This window comes from Halyomorpha halys, unplaced genomic scaffold (genome assembly GCF_000696795.3).
Source record: "Halyomorpha halys isolate HHAL.00 unplaced genomic scaffold, Hhal_1.1 Scaffold1627.1, whole genome shotgun sequence".
Taxonomy (NCBI): Eukaryota; Metazoa; Arthropoda; class Insecta; order Hemiptera; family Pentatomidae; genus Halyomorpha; species Halyomorpha halys.
In genome coordinates, this window is record NW_027110964.1 from 157,705 (window position 1) to 168,571 (window position 10,867).

The following is a 10,867-nucleotide window of genomic DNA, read 5'->3' on the forward strand; positions in this document are numbered from 1 at the left end:
CCAATCTCTTATGGAGTGCTAGAAGAATTTGAAACAACTTTGGGTATTGTCTTTCTCTTAGAACAATTCTAATATATATTTTTATTCCATCAATTTATTTGATTTCTTAACTTTGTATCTTCAAATTTATTATACCCCAGTCAACACAAATAGATTCCAGGCGCATCTTCCTAAAAAAAAAAATCTTGAAAACAAGTACAAATTATTTATTATATTAGTAATTTAGGTTCAAATGATTGCAAGAATTATAAATTTATTTGATAAGGCATTGTAAACAAATCTACCAAGCTTCAAGACTCCCCATATTTTAAATATGTCATGAATTTGTTTACATTCGTGGACAACAATGTATTTTTAACATGAAAAATAAACAAGGAAAGGTGTTAATGTATCAATACAAATTTGTAGTAAGCAGCAGTGAAAGGTTACTATTTAATTCAAATTTTATTCGATTATTCTTCTTAAAATTGCATAATTGAAATTGGGAAGCAGGTATGATCTTGGGGCAATAGCCCAAAATCGTTGTCACTTGTAATTTATTAAAATTAAAGCAATTTAACTATGTAAGATTTTTTCACTTAACCCATGATTGTCGGGGTGTAAATTAGAAGGAGATAGAGGCAGTTAAGAAAGACAATGTTTTCAATTATTTATTGTTAACTAACGTTTCGATCAACCATGAAGGCCATTATCAGGGCTGTTATGATTAATGAAGATGAACAGATCACGGTATTTTTTTTTTCAAAATGGTTCGTAAAACAATTATATAAACATAAAACAAGTTGCGTGGAGATGGGCTCAGATTAAACTGACGGCAAAGAACTAAATTACAGAGATATAAAGGAAATTTGCACTAATTCTAGGAACCTTACTTTGATATCGCTAACGATTCCGTAAGAAAGAGTTTAGTTGCTACGACTGGATTCCTAGAGCCAGATTATATGATTGGGAATAAAGTAAAAAACAATATTTAATTTTATATACATACATTTATTGCAATGAGTCATGCCTTACTGCTACAACACTAAAATTTCCTGGGTTTTGTGTCGTACTATTTCTTCCAACTAATCACTTTTTCCACCTTAGGTATCAATAGCAGCACAGTGTGACTCCCTTCATCTAGGTGTAACCAACGCTCTCGTGAAAGAGTTGCATAAACCTTTAGAATTTGCATGCAATCAGGCGACATTATTTGCAAATCAAATTAAATCGAATTATATGTGCAAGTCATTTCGCACATTTTTTTTTTGTTTTATGTGGTATTTTTTGAAAGGTCTTAATTGTTGTTACCCAGTTTTGAGTTTTGACGAAACAATTTTTTGAATCGCTAACATGTATTTAGTTCTGTAATCAAATTTAATTTTTCAGTCCTAAGGAAAACAATTAGTTGAAATTGATTTGAATTTAGTTTTCAACCCAACTCATCGTTCAACATTTACTGGTTACTTATTTCTAAATTTTCAGAAACAGGTAAAAGAATGGGAGTTAAAGAATTAGGGAAATTAAATTAAAAATTTTATTAAAATTAGGTGTATTTCAAATGAACTGCTACACTCCACATACAGTTAGGTACTGTATTTCAAACTGGGTCCAAGTTATGATGTTATTTATATTATATATATCCTTTTATATTATTCTTGGGTCTTCCTGTGGCACACCTAGCCTCAATAAAGATGGTTCCCATAATTAGGGTGGATGATAACTCCTTTGGTTGAGCTGAAATAATGATATCACCTGTAGAACCATTTGTATAAAACAATACTTGGATGCTAGTATTGAACACAAGAGGTCCAATGGGTTATAAGTGGTATAGATATAATAAAACTACCAAATGAAAAATTTTTTAGTAATTGCACCTTCAGAAGAAATATATCAATGCAATCTTCTAAAAAGTGAATAACTACAATTTTCATAATATTGAGATTATTACTTCAATTTACATCCAAAATTAAGATTGAGTAAACTATTGCTTAGTTTTATTCAATTTATTGGTGTCTTATACATAAAAAAAATATTATAATAAATAAGTTAATGTAAGATTATGATATTGTTGTGGTTTGTTTTAATTTTATCCAAGATAAGATAGGAGGGGGTTGTGTGAAAGCATCGACTCTGCCCTAAACCCTTTTCTATCTAATGCTATTGAATTCTATAACTTTACGAAATCCCTAAATGAGACGAAAAAGCTAATTATTTCGAACTTTTTCATTCGAAATGTAAAAGTCAAATATCCTCTTTAGTCAGCTCTTTCGCAATCCGGCTTTGATGTAGCGGACTGAATGAAAGTTCTCAGCAGTGAAGACAAATATTTAAACAATGAATCTAAAAACTCCTGACGAATGAAAAAGATTAAGGACTGAAGGATCTCCTGATAAGATTTCCCTTCCTCCCCCATCCCCTTCCGCAACTCTTGGGTTTCATAATTGAAAGGACCTCTCGGATAATGGGTGGGCTTATTCCTTTTCATAAAATGGGCCCGAGGAGTGGGCAGGGATGGCAGGAGGAGGGGAAGGGTAGAGGATTAAGGTAAATTATGGGGAAATAAAGAATGTTTAATTTGTCCCCGTTGGTAGGGTAAAGTTGAAGGCTCGGGAGAGTTCATTAAAGCCCTGAGGAGGTCCTGAAAGAAGTAAACTTTTAACAAAGGGATTTATAGGAATTCGATTGGTGGGTAATTAGCCAAGGAGCACCTGCTAGGATCTTCCCTTCCATCTACAGAGCGAGAAGGAAGTTTAAATGACTCCTTAAAAGTTGTGCCAGCGATGTGGTTGTTCCTCAGATCGTAAATTAGACAAAAAGTAATTTCCCCTCTGTCCATTCGGCTTTCATAAATTTGCTGGCTGCTCCGACGGATGTATTCATTTGTTGGAGCTAATGGGAAAACACAGTATAAATGACGTTTGTAGCATAATAGTGCCGATGTAGTATTAAAGTAACCACAGTTCCAAGATCTGAATAAATAATTAGGTATCAATTTGTTTCATCACATGGCTCACAGTTACTTTATTAGTTAAAAAAAAATATATAGTTACTTAAGATCGACGCGAGAATAACCATAAATGAAGAACATTGTACTTTTGTTCATTTGTTTTCGATCTTAAGGCTGTTATATTTTTTAAAATATTAATTAAATATCAATAATATTTATTCTTTAAATGATACTCATTAAGTCCCATAGAAACTCGTCAGTTTATTAGTTTTTTTTTAAAATTTATTTATTGATATTTACAACTGTACATAAATACATCAAGTAAATTTGAGGAAATCATAATAGTATGGTACAAGCGTGTAGAGAAACTACCAAATGGTAACACTCTAAAATCATTTTTACAATATAAGGTCTCGAAGCCATCTTCTTTTCAGATGCCTCGGAGGATTTCCCGGAATAAAAGAGGAAGCAAGATTAGAAACTAATGGGTTTGAGTGGTTAAGAAGTTTGTAATGGAAGTATTGATATCTGGTTCGGGCTAGATCGGTTACAAATGGAAAATTAAGGTCATTGTGGAGGATTTTATTTGGGACAAAGTATGCATTTAGGATTTTACGAAGGATTTTGGATTGTAACGATTGAATACGAGAGGAATTCGTATATTATAATTGTCATGTAAATCAGTCTTTTGCAATGAATTGGAGGTTTGGACCGTTTTTCCAGTAAGTGCTGTAATAGTCGAAATCGACGTGTAGTTTCTTGTCCTTTCAGTCTTGTGCCTTGTGTTTTTGTCTTGATTCCAGGTTAGTCGTTTGTCCAGCTGTTCCAAGGTAGCGGATCTCTTCAACAGGGGTAAGGGCAACATTATTGAACTACACTGTAGGGCAGTCAGTAGGTTTACGACGTAAGGTAATAGTAATTTTATGGGATTTGTTGGAATTTATTTTAAACCTCCAATTACTACACCATTCTTCGAGGGCTGTGATATGGGATTGAAGAGTTTGGGATGCAATTAAAGGATTATTATTATTAACAGGGAGCACACATGTGTCATCGCCATACGTGGTGAGGATCGTGTTAGGATTGGTTAGGATGTCTGCTGTATAGATTGTGTAGAGGATGGGACCGAGGATACTATCCTGAGGAACACCAGCGGACAGAAAGAAGAGGGATGAATAGGAACCATTGTGGTTTACTTTAAATAATCCGTCAGTGAGAAAGGAACGAATAATGAGAAAGTATGTAGCAGGTAGGAATTTACGGAGTTTGTAAAGCAGTCCCGGAAGTCAGACTCGATCAAAAGCCTGTTCTACATCGAAAAAGACGAGACAACGTCCACCACCCGATGACATTGCTGGATAGTGGAATGAGAGGTTCGGAATCCAAATTCGTGATCTGGTATTATATGATTGCAATCAAGGATGGGGTATAAGTGTTTCAAAATGAGTTTTCAAGGATTTTCCCCATGATTGGTAATAGAGAGCCAGGAGGAGGTAGGAGGATAGGTATCTGCTGGGTTATGGGGTATTAGTTTTTCAAATAGTTCAAAAACTACACATCTCTCAGAACATTCCAGATATTCTTTTGAACCATAATCAGTCTAATAAGCTAAACTAGAAAAAAAAAATCGTGTCCACATTAGCGAAGGTATATAGAACAATAATTAAATTGGACTTGGCAGTCTGCAAATTCGTACGAGTTGACGTCCAAAATATTTAATTCACTTTCAAATTAAATTTCATCGTTAATTTGAAATAAATTTGAATGCACTCAATATAACGGTGCAGTTTATGTTTTTATTGTTTTTTTAGTGATTCTGCATTACTTCTATGCAAAAAGCACGGTATGAAGAAGGCTTACAAGGGAACAATAGACTTCAATAGGGGAACTTGACCCTAACCTAACTGGAAGATGATCCTTATTGGCAGTAGGTAGGGGAACCCTCTATGGGCTTGGGGGAGATTGAGGGATTATGCAAAATGGAAAATCTTACAAAACGGATATGAATGATATCCCTCCCGTTTCTTACAAACAATGGGTTGTTTAAATAATTTTTGATGTAAAAACTGATGAATAAATTTATTTATATAGCCATGTCACCTATGATACCATTCGGAGTTCTTAAAAGGAATATCTTGCAGCTCTCTATAATTTGGTATTATTATCATATTATATTATACACCTTACTAGCGTCTTGCTGGAGCCATTTTATAATTAATATTTGGTTCAACGTTGTGTGCATCTATGATTTAACGTAAGTTAATAATAACAGTAAATTTTATTTAAGAAATTATTTTCTATTGTTCATGAATAAAAAAAAGAAATAAAAAAAAAATATAAAAAAAAATATAAAAAAAAAAAAGTTTTCACTTTTTGTTCCAAAAGGTCATTTTTAAACAATTATACAAAAAGAAATTGGTGTTTTATTTTTATTCTCCATTTATTAAAAGTTATATCCATATAATAGAACCTTAGTATACGTACATAGCATTTATAATAATTAAATTTACACAAAAAATGTCAATCCATAAACTAATGAATGTGTAGATAGATTCTTCTCCTTGGTATGGTTTGGTATAAATATAGTGCAAATAATCGTTACATTACCTGGAATCACCGTATCAATATTAACTTGGCCAAAACCAACGCAAAGCTGGTAATGAATTCTCTGCTCTCTCTTCAAATGAAATTCTAAATTAAACCAGATAAAACCGTTTTAAAATATTAAAGACAATTACTGACGTGCGGCTGGGAAGTTTAGGATGCAGTAGCCTGTACGAAACGAAAAATGCAATAATTTCAAAATAAGGTTCTAAAAACCGCAGTAGACCCCTTTAATTTTTATTAGACATGATCAACTCCATCGCTAAACCATAATTAGGATCAATAGATTAATATAAAAATTACGTTTCTAGTTTGAATTTTTTTTATGTTTCTTTCAATCTTGTTTCAAGTCAGTTAAAGATAACATTTTTAATATTATTTTGTTTAATATTTTTATTATTTAAAATTATTTGATTATTAAAACATTCTAAATATTGGGGAGGGGGAAGAGGGAGAAGAATGGTTCTTATATGGCTGGGAGTATGGAAAGCGATTTAAATATTGGACTCAAAGGTGGCTTTAGGTGATTTAAAATGACTTTATATTTGTAAGAGCAACTTTAGTTTGTAAGTAAACCATCAAATTTGTATTATGAAGTTAAAAATATTTCAAAAACACTTAATTGTTGGGTTAAAGGTATCAGACACTGTAATGGTGTTTCAGCGGTCTTTTTCACATTTAGCGCCAATTTTTTTATATTCATGGATTTTGGTAATGTAACTTCTTTAAAATAAAGTCGATTAGTAATTATCTAGAAGATCGAAATTTCATTTTTTGTGCTATTGTGCCAGTAACAGATCAGTTGAAACCTGTAAGAAATATACATTTTAGCTTGCATCAGACACGCATGAAAAAACGCAAATTATTTTATATCAAAGGGTCCTCTAAATTGTTAGAACACCATAATTAAATGTTTCAACTTCTGCGTTGTTATTTACAACTTAAAGAACTCGTCTTCAAATGGCAAACCGTCACCATTCAAGTATTTTCAGAATCAATGATTTCGAATAAATGTTTTTGCAAATACGGCTTTGACATGCACCCAGACGTCACGAACAGTTCAGTCTCAAAGAAACCTACAATTTTTGTTATTACGGGGCCGGTTCGTGGAGACCATACCTCAGAGACTAATAATCCAAACCACGGGAACGAAATATCATGAAGAGCAGGACATGTGCAATAGTTCATGCTGAACTCCAAGCACATCTCATAAGATCTAAAAGATGATAGGTTAATTTGATTTCCAAATTTTTTGAAACATTGGATATTTTTACGCTTTTCGATGTAAAAAACTTTAAAAATTGCAAGACCATGGCACAGACGCATCGAGCACTAACGTCCACCGTCTATGGCACAGGAAAAAATCAAGCCTGCACAAAGTAACATAAGGAATCTCGATAGCTTAAAAAATATTCCGACTATTGTTCTAGTGAAATATGGGCTTGAAAGCTGATTGGAAATAGGGTGAATGCTGGCAAGACGAAAGCAATCGTGATGTAATTCTAAAAAGGAAAGAAGCCCCTGCCTACCCATTTCAAGGTTGACGATGATGACCTGTGTATCCCCGCTACCATCCTCTACCTGGGAGTCACACTGGAAATGCACCTCTTCTTCTCCAGTCACGTCCGGGAGAGGCTCAAACTGGCCCGCCAGAAGAGCTACAGACTATAGCACCTGCTGAAGTCCTCACAGCTCTCACTCTCTCAGGCTGAAGCTGCAAAACTACAAGGCAATCATGGTGCACCCTTGTTGGGGCACCTCTGTGTGGTTTCATACACTTCAAAAGCTTAATAGCTTCCAGAACTTCGTCCTTCGGCGAATAGTCAGAGACACAACGTTTCAGAGGGACAGGAACAGTTCCAGCTTCCATCTGTACACAGATCAGAGCCACATCAAGTTCTATGATAGGAAGGCCTTTGCCAACTCGCTTTTCATGGAAATCACCTCTCCACCAAGACCTAAGATAATGAAAGGCACTATACTATTGGTAGTTGTACCTGGCGAGGGAAGGGGTTTGGGATCGGCAGTATAAATTCAATAATATAAATAAAAACTACCAGCAGAGCGGCCATTTAGTAGCAAACTAAATTGTTCAGGCCAATTTTTGATCCATTACTTCAATTTGATAAATTCCGTCCATCACCAACCATCAAGGTGTCTACACGTGATTACTTATCTGCAGTTCAACGATGGCAATCCATCTTGAGTTGGCACATGGTCTTTCTACCGAAGAATTCAACGATGTTTTCGACAGATTTGTAACTGAATGAGGTCGTCCATCTATGATGTTATCTGATTGTGGAAACATTTTTTGTTGGCACCTGCTTACTATTATCAAAGGCTGACTATGGTTGACCTCTGAAAAGACCAAGGAAGATCTCACCTACCATGCCACTCAAGTTGGTGTAAACTGGGATTTTAATTTACCACGGAGTCCTCACTTCGGAGGTTTATTTTAGGCTAGAATAAAATCAGCAGAAACACTTATTTACAAACTCTTTGGTAGCAATTCATTCACCGTATCTGAACTCTCTAATGCGTTCAAGGTGGAAACTAATGTGGGATATACTTATTAACAAAAAAATATGTTTTACCTAATGTTTTAATGTTTCATAGAAATTGTTGTTTTGACCTGGGCAGAATAGCCTGCATGAAGTTGAGTTTTTAATTCATTTAGTTCCATAATTATACTAAGGTAAGATAAATTATAAATAATAATGTTAAGTAATTTGAAATGTTTGAGGATCATACAAGTAATAAAAGTTGTTTTGTAGTAGATTGTCCCTGAGGATGGCCGGATTGGCCGAAACGTCGGACTTTTAAGAAAAAGAAACTGTTGAGATTAAAATGGATAGAAATTATATTATTTGTTTTAACAAAATTAACCAGTTTCAAGAAAGTGTTTAAGATTATAAATTATAAAAGGTGGAAATTATATTAAATAGCTGACCAATCTACTCTACCTCCAGTGGTCCAGAATATTACCAACCACTTACTCCAGACCACTTCCTGGTTGGTGGTTCACTTAGTGCTTTACCAGAACCAAACCTCCAAAACAAACCACCCAATCGTCTTTCATGCTGGCTACTCCTTTGTGAGAGCGACGATGAAAGGATCAATATCTTAGCAACCTGATGTTAAGAAAAAATTGGTACAAGCTTTTTGAGAATTTTAAAATTTGGGTACATCTTATTAAGGAATGTTTCATCTATCCCTTATTTATGGCCTTATGCTAAAATTACCCAAGTTCAACCTGGATCTGATGGCGTTGACTGTGTTTTAACTTTGAAAACCAAGGCGAGCATACTCAAATGGCATGTGAACCAACTGTTGCCCTTACAACCACTATTGCAAGAGTCTCAAGAGGAAGAAGCTACCAGTTAAATATTGAACACCTTCCATTAACATTCGGCGAGTTCGAAAGTTAGGTGAGCGGGATATTCAAGCCAATTTTTGATCCCTTACCTCAATTTGATAAATTCGAAACTCACCTCGCTTTAATTAAATTCATTTTACTCCTTATAACCTTGAATCATGCACAACTGAATTTCTTTAAATGTATTACAATAGTATAACAATTTTTAAGTAAGTCATTGTTAGCAGAGGTAATTCCTACCTACTGCACTGACAACCTCTTTGGATTATACATAACACTGTTTTAACCTAGTAAAGTGTGTGCAGTGTATTTCTTCTTTCTTTATCTACCAGTTTGTCCACCTATCTTCAATCTATCACAACTATATCTACATCTCCATTATCTTCATTAATTGGCCTACCTTACTTTTATCTTTTTCAATCTGTACATATTCACCTCTGCAAGTATCTCACCTATTCTTCATACAAATCTATATGTTTCCAAAGCTCACAATATAATATCCATAGTAATTAACTAGTGCCAATATTAATTATAACCAATAGTAACTTGTAATCACCCCTTAAATCTACCATGGTTACTTATTAATGTTTTTATCCAGAGCTCTTTAGGCTTGTTTTATTTTGTTTTAGTCTTTATCCGATTAGTACCTTTTCAATTTTTATTTATTTTCTTATTATTAACACAATATTTAAAACCCCAAATTAATCTGTAGAACCCAGCTTATTCTGGGCATAGTGTAAGGGTGCCCCTAGGACAACTAGAATGTGGCCCCAACAGCGCAAGCATTAAGCCCGCACACAGTGGTCTTCTTCCCAACCGGTAAAATGCCTTCAGGCAGAAAAAAGAACTATTGTGAACAGTATTTATATTTTGTAAAATATATTGTATGTGACAATAAATAAAAACTTTTGGAGGGTGAGGAAAAAATAACATAAATAAAATTTTAATAAACAAAACGATATTTTCTCGTAGCAAATAAAAATTATATTTATCAACAATAATGTTTTGTCAGTAAGGTAAGGTATACTATTATTTTTGAATATTTTATCTTTTTATAACTAACTAATACTTTAAAAATAAGTTCTTAAAATTAAGAGATACACTAGTTATTATATGAGATTTGCATATTAATATAATTACACGTTATTATTATATTACACATTATTGTGTAATTCCTTTTTAGATGTTGAAGTGTCATACGGAAAGTTGCTATTATATGATCTGTCTTCATTCAATTCTTTCAATAATTTTTTTTACAAAACCTTTAGACAATAATAAATTGCGTAATAAAGTAAATCTTCACTTTTTTTTGAGAAAAATTATTTTTTTCTTCGAGTAGTATACAAAAGACAACAGCTACTGAGAAAAGTTAATCATTCTGTCAAGAGTAATTAAACGGAGGGTTTAATTAAATTTGAATGCCATATATTTCTTCGGGTCACTAATTTTTGCCCCCCGGGGTGGAAGGCCTCAAGTTAATAAGCGGGTAAGGAGGGCCTATTAGTTTGAGATTTATTCCGAGGCATATCGCTTGCGTTCAGCACGAAACAGCCGCTCCCTTCGAGACTGTAAATTACTTGAACATTCAATTAAACCTGATGTTAGTCGGCCTGGAATTAACGCCGAAAGATCGGGGATTTACCGAGGGCTATTGCGAAGAAACCGCAACAAGGGGAGAGCTCTACTTCATAGATTATGAAAATTGTACTATTCAACAAAAATTTGTGATTTTTTTTGTCTATCACATAATTCACTGAGTATGTAACACATTGTTTTTACTTACTTAATACATACTTATATATAAGTTATTGCCTGAGTCAGCTGTTACTTCGACATCAGTTGACTGAGACGATTAGCTGATTGTATGATATATATAGAGGAGCGCTGAGATGAATGAATCAGTGTTTCAGTTGCAACCAAGAGAGTTTTTGAACCCGATAACACTTAACGTATGTATA